The following is a 13,291-nucleotide window of genomic DNA, read 5'->3' on the forward strand; positions in this document are numbered from 1 at the left end:
GGGGCTAAAAGTGTTTCACAGTATTACCCAGTGAAGTCTAGACCAGGCATCCAGTCCTGCCACTGACCTCTTGTTCGACTGGCAGCAGAGGTCAGGTGCATGTTCCAGACACGTGATCATAAATGTTAAGCCTGTAGTCCGGACCTAGAACATAGTAGGTGCTCAGTAAACAGGTGTCCCTCCTTACCATGTGCTGGTCAAATTCTTGTTCAGGTCTTGGTCCCAGAAGGCTAGGAAGGACAGAGGAGCATCATGGGTGGATGTGACAAAGCAGAAAGGGGCACAGACTTTGGAGCTATACAGACCTTGATGTGAGTCCTGACTCTGTCCCTGTCCTGCTGTGCTACTTGGGAAGTCATTTCACCTCTCAGTGTCTCAGTTTCTTCATCTGCAAAGTAGAACTTACAGTGCCTGCCTAACTGGGCTACTGAGAGGTTACTAAAGATCATGTATCCCTGTTCTTAGTGTTCTGCCTGGCGCAGGGTGACTCTCAGTGGATAATAGCATGTATGCATTTGCTGCTTTTGGGTTTCAGCTTGCCTCTGTGAGGTAGTAGTGCAAAGCATGGTCTTTGCAGTCAGAGGAACTTGGGGTCTATTCCATTTATGAGCTGTATGACCTCAGGCAACTGGCCACCTCTCTAAGTTCAGTTTCTTCCTCTGGCAGATGAAGGCAAAAATAGCACCTACCTTGTTGATTTGCTATGAGGATTAAATGAGATAATAATACATAGAGACAAACTAGCAGAGTGATGGGAACCAAGTAGACGGACAATGTCTATTAGCTTAGAGTGTGGAAGTTGTGCTGCCAGCTGAGGCAAAATAGGAAAGAAGGTGAAATTTTGCCCACTGGGAGTGGGTAGTTTGGTGGATTCATAATGCTGTTGCAACCATTACCACTGTCTACTACCAGAACGTTTTCATCACCCCAAGCAGAAACTCCGGGCCATTTAAGCAATAACTCCCCTCTTCCCCTCCGCCTAGCTCTTGATAAATGTTACTCTTTCTCTCTGAATTTTCCTGTTCTAGGTACCTCATAGAGGTGGAATCGTACAGTATTTGTCCTTTTGCGTCTGGTTTATTTCGCTTAGCGTAATGTTTTCAAGGTTTGCCCAAGCTGTAGCATGATCCGAACTTTATTCCTTTTTATAACTAAATAATTATTTGTTGTATGTGCATCTGCCACATGTCGTTTATCTATTCTTCTGTTGATGAACACTCAGATTGTTTTTAACTTTTGCTGATTGTGAATAATGCTGGTATAGGCGGGGCATGGTGATCACACTTGCAATCCTAGCACTTTGGGAGACTGAAGTGGGAGGATCACTTGAGGCCAGGAGTTTGAGACCAGCCTGGGCAACATAATGAGATCCTGTCCCTAAAATAAATAAATAAATAAATAAATAAATAAATAAATAAATAAATAAATAAGCTGGCTTACAGGGAACTGTGATCACATTACTACACTCCAACCTGGGTGATAGAGTGAAACACTGTCTCTAAATTAATGGTGATGATGATGATGATAATGATGCTATAAACTTTGGTGTACAGGTATCTGTTTGAGTCCTTATTTTCAATTATTTTGGGTATATATGTAGGAATGAAACTGCTGGGTCATATGGTAATTCTATGGTTAACATTTTGAGGAACCATCAAAATTTTTTTTCCCATAGCACTGCACCATTTTACATTCCAGTCATAACACATGAAGTTTTCAATGTCTCCATTTCTTTGACATTGGCTCTTTGAGATGCATTAGGAGACCCATCTTTGTTTGGCAAACTCCTATTAATCCTTCAAAACCCACCTCAGAGTTTACCTACTCAGGGATCCCCAGACAGAGTACATCACTGCTGCCTCGTATCTTGCATTGCTTTGCTTTTGCACCCACTCCGTGGCGTTTTAGGACAACAGATATCCCTTACTGGACTGTGAGCTTGTTGAGCGTAGGAATCATGTTGGATTTGAATCTGAATCACCAGCACCAGAGCAACAAGAAATGCTCATGAGCCAGATTAAATGATTGAGTAACTTCCCTCCAGATCTCTGAGTTCTCTGTCCACATGGAGAGCCATTGCCAACCTTTTCCAGCCTCCAAATGCGCTTCAGATAAAGTGCTATGTTGACCTGGCCCTTGGGTCCTGTGTGACTTCTCCATTTCCCATCTTTCACTCTGTGCTCCAGCCACACTGAACCACTTGTTGTTCTCTTAGTCACTAACTCAACGAATGTGTACTGAGCACCCACAATGTGCCAGGCAAGACAAAAGGCCTACCTCCCTAGAGTTTACTCTCCACCAGTGGAAACAGGCAATAATCAGATAAACCAATACATATATTGCATCAGGGAGGGATAATTGCTGTGGAGACAGACAGAGGTAGGTGAGGGATGGAGAGGGACGGAACATAGATTTTGCAGAAGAGACCTGTTTCAGGAAGTGACGTTTAAGCCCAAAACCAGATGCAGTGATGGAAGGAATATGGGGAAAAGTGTGTTCCTCAGAGAAGACACAGCAAGCGCAAAGTCCCCGAAGCAGGAACGTGCTTGGTGTGTTTGAGGAGCAGCAGGGAGGCCAGGGCAACTACAGGAAGTGGGGAGGACAGGAGGTCAGCAGAGAGCAGACCCTCCAAGTGAGGCATGTGGACCTTCTTCCAAGTCAGATGAAAACCACTGGATTGTTTTAAGCAGGGGTGAAGTACAATCTGAGTTGCTTTTTTTTTTTTTTTTGAGACAAGGTTTCACTCCTTTCACTTAGGCTGGAGTGCAATGGCATGATCTCCACTCAACTGCAACCTCTGCCTCCCAGGTGCAAGCAATTCTCCTGCCTCAGCCTCCCAAGTAGCTGGGATCACAGGCACCTACCACCATCCCTGGCTAATTTTTGTATTTTTAGTAGAGACAGGATTTCACCATGTTGGCCAAGCTGGTCTTGAACTCCCAACCTCAGGTGATCCACCTGCCTCGGCCTCCCAAAGTGCTGGGATTACAGTAGTATGAGCCACATCACCTGGCCTGAGTTGCATTTAAAAGAATCTCTCTGGCTGCTGAGGAGCGAATACTAGGATGGGTAAGGGCAGAGGCAGGAGCCAGCCATCTAGGAGAGAAGTGATAGCGACTGGGGGCCCAGGCAATAGAGCCAGAGGCAGTGAAGATGTGCTGAGGAGGTGTCAGGGCAAGAGAAAGAGGGGAGTCAAGAGTGACTACCCCACCATCCCACTCAACTCTTCTTGCTTCTAGGCCTTTGCCTGAGTTGTTCCCCCTGCCCAAGATGCCCTTTCTTGCCCTCTGCCTGGAAAACTCCCACCTGTGCCTCAGTCCTCAGTTTCATGCTCACTTTCTCCAGGAAGCCTTCCCCCAACTCCTCAGCAGACTGGCTTGGGAGCCCCTCTTCTGTTCCCACAGTTTTCCAGGCCTCCTAGCCCCTACTTGCCATACTGCTGTGAGTGGCTGTTCCTATGTCTGCTCTTCAACCTGGATGGTGAGGACAAAGAGGGCAAAGTTGTGTTAAGCCCTAAGGACTCAGCACAGAGAATGGTACATTGGGATGTTTCAATATAAAAGAATAAGAGAGAGAGAGAGAGAGAGAGAGAGAGAGAGAAAGAGAGAGAGGGGGAGAGAGAGAAAGAGAAAGAGAGAGAGAGAGAGAGAGAGAGAGAATGAGCACAGCTCCTGACTCCCTCTTGCAGCAGCGAGGCACAAACAAGATGGCTTGGGCAGTGGGCGTCTCTCACGCGCTCGCCCACCCAGCCCCGGTGTGGACATTCACGCTGGACACATTGTAGCATGAAAAGTGATTTGGGAGACTTGATGCTGACCAGAGGACCGGAACTTAATTCCACTGAAGTCCTCCTGAGTGATCCATGTTGCCTGCCGCCACCTTTCCAGGCCGACAGGGGACTAGAGAACGCACACAGAGCTCCGTGCATGAAGCAGAGCAGGGAGCAGAGCACCCAGACGCGGTGCAGCTCATGGCTGGGGTACAAGCCTGGAGTCGGATTGCCTGGGATCAGGCTGTGCTCTGCCACTTTCTAGTTACATGGCTTTGTGCGAGTGACTTAACTTCTCCCAGCCTCTGTTTCCTTCTCTGTAAGGTGGGGGCAGGAATTGCATCTAATGGCAGAATGGTGGGGAGAATCAGGTGTTGATCCGTGTCAAGTGTTTACAATGGGGCCTGGTAGCAGACAGCCCTTCAGAAATGCTGGCTTTGTTTCGTAACTTTTCCATCTTCCACCCTGTGCTTCCTGAATCCTACCTAATGGAATGATTTGAGGACTGGTTGTTTTAAGTATTTCCTTTTCTTTATTCTTTGCCTTTTGCCCACCTCGAGATCTGCAGTAGAGACTGGTTGTGCACGGAGGATGTGCAGGGAAGGGAGCATGCTAGAGTTTTGGAATGAGCCCTGACGTCTGTATAAAAGGTAGCAGCATCATCCTGTCTTCAGAAGATGACTCAGGCACTCAGAGAGGTGAAGTATCCATCACTTGTCACACAGTGAGGAAGCAGTGGCGTCGGGATCTAAGCCCAAGTGAGTCTGGCTGAGCCATGGTACCCACCCCCCAGGCTGCTGCCCACAGGGCCGGCACCATGACTGGTGCATCACTGAGCCCAGGAGAGGGTGAGCTTTATGGCAAGGTTCTCCAAGACTGAGGAGGAAGGCTGCTCCTGGCCTCCTCCTACGTGTGTGTGTGTAAAGGAAGTTGCGGAAGGAAAGGAAAAGCAAATGCAGGAACTATTTGCTCTTGAGGCGACAGTAGACTCAGGGGGTGAAGGATATTAAACATCAATGGCTTAATGAGGATTATCCACGAGTGTCTCTACTCTCACCGCCCCGACTTCCCTCTGGTGAATAACAGTCAGGAGAGGCCCCTGCTCCTCTGCTCTTCCAGTGCCTGCTGACTGCCAGCCATGGGAGCCATTGTACTCCCTCTCTAAAAGTCTCCGTGTATTCGAAGGTTATTGCCAAGAGTTTATAGAGACAGAGATTAGGAGAAGGAGGAAATGAAAAATGAGGATAGAGAGCAGCTGGAGTGAGGCTTTGGCCTTGGGGATGAAGAAGACGTTCACTCTTGGGCTCCCAGATTCCTGGGGTGGCAACAGATAGACTCCACCCGTGTTCTCTGGCACCATGCAAGAAGCCAGCCTGAGATGTGGTCAAGTGCTTGTGGACCCTGTGCACTGGCTATCACACACTGGGCAGGGGCTTGCCCTTAGGGCACCAGGAGTCGCTTGCACCTGCCAGTCAGACCCCTTGTGCTGCCTCAGGAAGAGGAGACAGGGAGGAGAAGGAAAATGAGGCTGTGGGTCCAGAGGGGAGTGTGGCGGGGCTGCAGTGACCTGAGGGATGGGTCTCTGTTCCTCCTCCCTCCCTGGGTGACTGGGGCTCTCTGAACTTCTGCTGCCTTCTCCATCTGAGGACGCATTGTGAGATGTACACCACAGGTTTTCTTGTTGTGAGGATGTGATGGAACGTGGAAATGTCTGAGGCATAGTAAGTGCTCAGCAAACAGCCCCTTCTACCTTCCCCCTTATGTGAGAGTTTAATGAGCCAGGTGCAGGGAGAGGAGGATGCCCCGGAGAACCTGCTGCATCAGAGCTGGAGTGATGTGGTTTATTAGGAATGATGGGAGCAGAACACTCGCTCCGTACCAGCTGCTTTAAGTGCTATTGACACATCCTCCTTTCACCCTCACAAGAGCTCAAGAGCCCAAGAGCCCCATGATACTGTTGTCCCCATTGTACAGATGAGCAATTAGAGGTTGAAGTTGTCAGCTTGTCTAAGGTCTCCCTGATAGTGAGTGGCAGACCTGAGTCAAATTCACATCTTAAATGTCATTAAGCACAGCCTGTATTTGGAGAGGCTGAGTCCCAGAGAAGGAAACTGGCCCCAGCCCTCAGTGTGGGCAGATTCAAACCTGGGGAGAGGCAAGGGATGGGGCAGAAACTTGGAGGACATGTCAACCTGACTGGATTCTAGCTAGATGACTTGCTGTGTGTCTTTAGGCAAGTTTCTCAGCTCTCAAACCTCTGTTTTCTCATCTGTAAGATGGGGATAATATTAACCAACTGACTAGGTCATGAGGATTGAATCTGACGACTCTAGCTAACTGCCTGGTACAGCCAGGTGCCCACAAGATGGGCGGCCCTGCCAGACTTCTGAAATAGTTGTGCCTCCCACCACAAACTGTCTGCTATTGACTGAGAAGAGAAGCATGTTCTCTTCCAAACTCAGAGACCCCTATGTTCTGGAAGATCTTAGTAGCAGTGAGGAGTGCTACCTTCAAGCTGCTACTGGTCCAGGCCAAGGGTATATCTAGGTGGGTCCGTCTCTCACCCAGAGTGTGTGCTGAGGCACATTGCAGCCCATATTTTGAGGGGTTTTTCCTGCTATTCATTTTGTGTTGCCGCCAAAGAAAACTAAACTACAGCTCCTGGCTGTCGGGGAAGAGCTGTGCTTCTGCCAGGGCTAGTGTGCCTGGCACCAGCTCAGGCATGTACCAGAGCTGAATGCTGTTTGCAGGCAAATGTACACACAAAAAGATTCCAGCACACGCGTGCACCAGCCAACACAGAGTTGCCACGGCACACAACACCGGGCCACGCACGTGCCTGCTGACTCGGCTGTCATCTCCCCACTGTCTTCCATGATCAGAAGACTCTCTCAGCCTCTGTCTGTCTCCGTGTCTGTCTGTCTGTGGATCAGTGTGTTTTGAGTCTGACTGTCTTCCCGGTTGGTTTCCTTTTCTCTTGCTCTGTCCCTCTCTCCTTGTGTTTCTACCCATCTCCCTATCTCTGCCACTCTCTGTCTCTGTTTTTCTTTCTTTCTCCCCTCCTTTGTAACACTCCCTAGGTCCGACATTGCCTCTTTCTCCATTTCTGATTCTCTCTGTTTTTCTGACTCTCTCTCTCTCTCTCTCTTTCTCTAACTCTTCTGTCTCTGTCCTTCCCTGTCTCCTTTTTCTATGACACTCTCCTAGAAACGCATCAAATACTGAAGTGGCCGGATTTCAAGTGACAAACAGCACTACACCCAGAATCCGCCCCCCCTCCCCAACACGGCTGCCTTCCTCCTCCACATCCCTGTCACGAAGAGAAGCCTATTGTGTCGGGCCCAGGGAGTTCGAGTTGAAGGGCCTGGGGGTCTGCGCTCTGACTGCTCTCAGCCACTTCCCCATTGGCTCCCAGCAGCCTGTGCTCAGCAAGGGCTGAGCGACAGGGGAGGCTCTCGTCCATAAAAGAGGGGAAGAGGCACCAGAACTGCCATTCGAAGGGGCTTTGGTGGTGTTCACAGCTGCCTATTTAGCACCTCCTCCCAAGCCGGAGTCAGGGAGGCCCCTGAGCCTTGGACCGGCCACCTGCCACCTCCGACCTGCTCAGCCAGAAGCTGCCCAGGGACAAAGCAGAGCACAGGTAATATCCAGAGGGGGCACTGGAATTCTATCTCTTGGTTTTATTTGCTTATTCCTGGTCCTCTGGACCTAGAGATGGTGGGAGGTCGGGCTGGGGATTTTAGGTTTGGGTCTGATTATCTAGCAAAGGAGCAAAGGTAGTTACAGTTAGGAGGCTAGTTCACAAAAGCCAGACCAGTGAGAGACTGCTGTTTGGAATCTCCCTTTCTGCACAGTCCTAGCTTAAACAGGTGGTGAGCTGTCTCCCAAGAGGACCACACTATGGCTTAGCTCCAGGGTCTCCTTCCCCTTGCAGTCTCCCACACAGCAGTTCCCATGCCATTCCCAGGATCTGGGGGGGGGGAATGGGACACCCTGGGTGGGAGAAGTGAGAGGTTTCACTAATCAGGGTGATTTTAAAGGTCAATGATTCTCATTGGACTTAGAGAACAAGGGCTTGGGGACATTAATGAGATCTAAGGCTCTGGCATTTATCACATAACATGTACATCAATGTACAGCCAGTTTCGGCCTTTTCATTCTTTTCGGATTGTGTTTAATTGCTGACAGCGTGCTGGTTTGAGTGGCTTCTTTCGATGGAATTTGATACAGGATGAAGTTTGGGGGTGTTTCGTTGGAAGGGAATGGGAAAAGGGAGTGACAACAAGCCAGGAGGCCCAGGCTTAGCAGGCGTTTGCTTGTCAATTTTACTTGGAAAGGACTTGTTGCTCCCCTATTAATTACAGCCAGAGGAGTCCAAGGCCAGGAGGAAGCTCAAAGGGAAAGCCATTTGCTCGCTGGTCCAGAGATCCATATTCAGAAAAGTACCGGGTCTCAAAGTTTGATTCTAGCAAAAAGCTGATGAGCTTCGGGAAAAAAAGAAAAAAAGAAAAAAAAGAAAAAAAGAAAGAAAAAAAAGCCTGCTGACTACTCCAAGGTTGAAGAGTAAATTCTGCAACTGCTTACTTTTTTCTGGGGATCCAAGAATCCCTTCAAGCTCTACAAACATTACTTAATTAAGTCTCCAGGCTTCCCAGGGGAAACAAGCTCTTTCGATTATTGGATCTGATTTCAGTTCCCCTCCCACAGACTGAAAGTCTTCATTATCATCTTTCTTCCAAGGGTTGCTGAAATACACAAGGCTTGCCTTTCTAATTTGACAGGCATCCCAGTCGAGATCCATTGCAAAGCACTGCAGAGTGTCCATCCTCTTCTGTTCTTTCTCACCCCAGGCCTCACTCCCACCCTGCTGTGGTACCTTCCTTCTCTTTTCCCTTCCTCTCCTCCCCCCAGTCCCACCACACCTTGCCTTTGTTCTATTTTTGCAGGTCATTTATCTCCAGGCTTTGAGATCTGCGTGGGGGGAGCTGTTGCAGCAGCCTAAGCCGGTGAGTTATGCTGCCTGGGGGTGGTTTGCGTTCACTGACGGGATCTCAAGCCCACTGCTTTGCCCCAGCTGTGATAGGTGGCAGGCAAATCCTATGTCTCTGTTGGCAGCTGGGAGGGGGATGTCACACTGGTTCCTGAGGCTCTGTGGCAGAAAGCAGCACATTTTAAGGGAGCAGGCAAAGGGATTGGCTCTGGGGCTATTTGAGAAATTTGCCATCTTAAAACACGTGGAAGGAGTTAAGGTTTCTTGAAGTAACTCCTGGGAGCCAGGAATTTTCCATCTGTCATCTACACGTGTGTCTCACAACACCTGAAACAGTGCTGGGCTGAAATCCCAGATCCTACCACTCACTTACTGTGTGACTTTGGAACAGTAGCAGTCCCTCCCTGAGTCTCACTTTCCTTACCTGTATGATGAGAATAATAATAATATTCACCTCCTAAGGTTATTGCAAGCCTCCACGGGATACAGCAATACGCCTGGCATTCAGTAGGTGCTCAATAAATACTGGTATGACTGCTCAGATTTTCACTGTTACAAAGTGGTGAGGTTGGACCTTTCTCTCTATCAATTATCATATCGCTGATCATCCCACTCCATCATGCTGTGTGCTATGTCCAGGAAATATGATCTAACGTCTAAAATTGTCATCTGTGGGGCTGGTGCTCCTTTCCCCTCCCCATCCCAACAGAAGACTTTTTATTTCATCTGCTGCATCAGGATCATGAAGTCTCTTTTTGATCGATACTCCCTCACTCCCCCTCCCACTACCCACCTCCTTGGGTCATTCCTGCACAATTGTTGTATTTATTAGGTCTCTTCCATCATGGTAAGAGAGATCAATAGTTACTGGTTCGATTTCAATGCATGCCTGAGAAAGTGTGGTTACACAGCTGATTTCTCTCACCGTATTCACTCATCTCAGCCCGCGATTGTTGGCTAATCTTGCTGGGTCCGACAAAGTGATAAACCTGTTTCACTGAGACAGAGCTGGTCACTGTGGTAGGCAGTAAACATCGGCTGGAGACACCCAGGTAAGCCCAGGATCAGACGCTCGATATGGAGTGAGGTCTGTTAATGCTTTGAAGCGCAGCCTCATCAGTCCCTCCCAGGCTGGATCCAAACTGATGCTTCTGGCAGGAGGACAATGGCCCAGGTCCATGAGGCACATGGCTTGGCTCAGGGGGCTCCTCCTGGAGTCCATCCAGGTCATCCCACTGGCCAGAGCGGTTGGCCACAAGCTGCAGACATATGCACCGAGGCAATCTGTTGATGCATTGGCTTGAACTGCCATTTGGTCCCTGTCCTATTCCTGGACAATTTGATTTAACTTGACAACGGTTTACTGAGCAGTTATTATGTGGCAGGGTCTCTTGCCCACTGGTCCCTAGGAACAAAGGGCAGACTCAGAGAGCAGCAGGAGGGAGAGAATTGGTGTTTGTGATTCACACAATAGGTCAGCATCCTGAATCAAAATCTTCTTTCCCTCCCCACTTCTCTCTCTTATTTTGTTCACTTCCCTTCTCTCTTTTCCCTCTTCTTCCCCTCCTCCTCATCCCCTCCCCTTCTATTCCTATTTGTCCTCTCCTCATCTGTATGTCTCATCTTGTGTTTTTTTCCCACATGGTCCTCCACCTCTCTGCTTTTTCCTGGTATCTTGGTCTCTTTTTCTGTGTGTGCAGGTCTCACCTCTGCCTTCTTTTGGACCCATGTCTTTTTCTCTGTGTCTCTGTTTCTAACTCTTTTTATGTCTCTCTCTCTCTCTGTGTCTCTTCATCTCCATATCTCTCTAGCTCATCCTCTTTTTGCCTTTCTCCCCATCCCTTAATTGCACCAGAAAACAAAAAGGGTGGCGGTTCCATGCAAGCCTTGCTCTTGAAAAACATTCTTTTAAATATGCAGTGAGTGATCCCACCAGGACCATCGCCTGCAAGGCCGTCTTTCCCTCTGGTCTCCGCACAGCAAATGCAGCTGACCACCAATGGGACCCTCGTCCAATTCTGTGCTTTGATCTTTGCCAGGCTAAAGGGTGGGTTTACTTTCTGTTCAGAACCCAAGCTTCCTTCTCATTGATCATTCATCTTCTGTTATGACGCTAACACCTAACAAGGGGCACCACTGTTTCAAGTTCAGGGGCTCCCTTTGCCAACCTCCTGGAGACCCACAAGGGTGAACTTTATACTTTTGAGTGTGGGGTAAAAGTTCCTGAAATGGTTTCAACATCAGGAGTGGGAGAGTTTGGGAGGTTATCTGAAAGACGGTTGAGACATATTTAGGCCTCGGGATGGTTTGTGGCATGGAGTCAGCAGACTGACTTTGAAGTCTTACTCTGCTGTTTCCTTGCTTCTTGGTCTTGGCCCAGTCTTTTAGATTCTCTGAGCCTCTGTTTTCCCCATCTGGAAATGGAACTCGTAGTTCCCAACCCACTGGATTCTCTTCAAGAGAAGAGAGAAATAATTGAGATAAAGTGGATAGCGAAGAGCTTGTCTCTTCTCAGAGTTACACCCTAAATGGGGAATGCGATGGACTCAGAGTCCCAGCTCTGTCATGCTCTGTGGCCGCGGAGAGGTACTTTATCACTTGGTCCTCACCTTCCCATCCGGATCCCAAGCCTGTAATATGAGCCCCTGCCCCGTAGCGTCCACAGGAGGCAGCTGGAGTGCGCGGTGCTTGGTGCAGAGCAGCGTCTCAGTCCTTGCTGGCTGTTAGGATGGTTGTCATTGCAGGGTCATTGAAACAATGCCATCTCTTTAGTGGGAGTCATGGTTCGGGTGTGGGAGGCTGGAGTTCTGTTTCCATTTCCCTCCTGACTCATGATGTGACCTTAAACAAGTGACTTCATTTCTACCTTTTCCCATTTCCTCTTTCATCAAATAGGGATAATCATATGCGCTAAAGTGCTCACAGAGATAATTGCGATGTTAAATCAAGTCATTATTATTCCATGCTGGCTTTTTAAATAAAAATGCTTGCGGCTCCTCTGAGCCCTCAGCTGACTACAATATAGAAATATCATCGAGGAGCCAAGAGGTCAAAAAGTTCATTCCCTTTCAAGGAACTTTGGGCCCTGGGTGAAGAGAGCGTCTACTTTGTGCTGGCCCTTTAAGCGGTGCTGTCTCAGTGCAGGAAGATGATATACCCCATTTACAGATGAGAAGACTGAGGCTTGTGAGGCTTGTGGAGGAGGTGGTACCAAATGACCGCAGAGCCCATGCCTTTCCCTCTCAAGGGAAAGGAAAATCCCATGGCAAGCCTCCCTAGATCCTCTCAGTATTTGCCGGGAGAGCGCCCAGGCAACTAGAAAGGGCTCAAGGCTGAAGAACAGGGCCAGTTGCCTCCTGCCTTTTCCATCGGGAAACCTACCTGACCTCCTGGTGAGAGATCCATCCACTAGCAAGACATAAAAAATGTTTTATTATTTGAGAATATGTTCACATGCCTGAGGACTCAAGAAAGTTAGCTTAAAACTATTAGAATCATAAAATGTTTATAAAACCAGTGAAAGTACGGTCAGCAAACCTTGTCTGTAAAGGACCAGAGAGTAAATATTTTGGGCTTTCTGGGCCCCACAGTCTCTGTTTCAACAATTAACACGGCTTTTGCAGCATGAAAACAACCACAGACATAGATGCAAACAAAGGGGCATGGGTGTTGCATTAGCCAAGGTTCTCCAGGGAGGCAGAACCAACAAGGTGTGCCTATCCACAGAAAGAGATTTACGGAAGGAATTGGCTGATGCAATTAGGGAGGCTGGTGAGTCTGAAACAACCCCTCCTGTTAGGGGAGAATCACCCCACTGCCCCAACAGCCCCTCTTTCCCCTACTGGGCTGTTACAAAGCACCCGAGGTAGCGGCTGAGATAAAGCTTCACAAACTGCCAAGGGCAAAGGACTTTGCTTTGTGCGGCCTCCGGGTCCTCGGCCAAGTCTGTGAAAGAACACCACGCAGGCCCTCCATCAGGGTGAGACGCTGACATCACGCCTCCCGCTCACCGAGGGGGCCTGCTTCCCACTTCTCATCCGGATGATCGACCAAGTTCCTTTCCTCCTTGGCCCATCCCTAAGCGGACATGATAGGCAGGCAGGGCTCTCTCTCATGTATGACTTCCCAGCCCCATTCCTTGGCAAATCCCCATCAGAAAGGTCGAAATGCTTCCCCCGGGGCCCATCTGACATTGTTCAGTAAAGTATTTATCCTATAAAAGGAAGGAAATAGGATCACCTGTGAAATTGTGAGGGCGAATGTGTCTCTACTAGGGTCGCCTTTAAACCCAGAGGGATCTGGACAGGAGCCCAACTCCCCCATTCATGAGTCCAGGGGAACTTGGACGAGCAAGTTCCCCTTTCTCGGCCTCAGTCTGCCCCTCTGTAAAATGGGTATTAAAAAACCATGCACCTCTGGGGTTGCTGTGAGGATTGGAGCTAGTATGTACAAAGCCATAATGCACAACCTGGCTCCCAGTAGGCTCCTGAGAATTGGTGACTGTTGCTGGGTTGACAGGATCGTGGATGAAG

At 48.9% G+C, this 13,291-nt stretch overlaps 1 protein-coding gene and 1 long non-coding RNA gene across 5 annotated transcripts in view; one reads left to right on the plus strand and one right to left on the minus strand.

Moving 5' to 3' along the window:
- The window catches only part of PDYN (prodynorphin), a 123,247-nt gene that overhangs the window by 100,410 nt on the left and 9,546 nt on the right, over nt 1–13,291 (plus strand). For 2 of the 4 annotated variants that reach the window (XM_005568529.4, XM_005568530.4), the window contains exons 1-2: nt 7,262–7,409; nt 8,716–8,775. The gene's annotated coding sequence lies outside the window, so the exon portion shown is untranslated. Of the gene's footprint in view, nt 1–7,261; nt 7,410–8,715; nt 8,776–13,291 lie in introns of those variants that run through there. The other 2 variants (XM_065522907.2, XM_065522909.2) reach the window with 1 other exon arrangement.
- LOC102137596 (uncharacterized) overlaps nt 1–13,291 on the minus strand; it is a 60,499-nt gene that overhangs the window by 6,710 nt on the left and 40,498 nt on the right. The gene's annotated exons all lie outside the window — the stretch shown is intronic.

This window comes from Macaca fascicularis, chromosome 10 (genome assembly GCF_037993035.2).
Source record: "Macaca fascicularis isolate 582-1 chromosome 10, T2T-MFA8v1.1".
Classification (NCBI taxonomy): domain Eukaryota; kingdom Metazoa; phylum Chordata; class Mammalia; order Primates; family Cercopithecidae; genus Macaca; species Macaca fascicularis.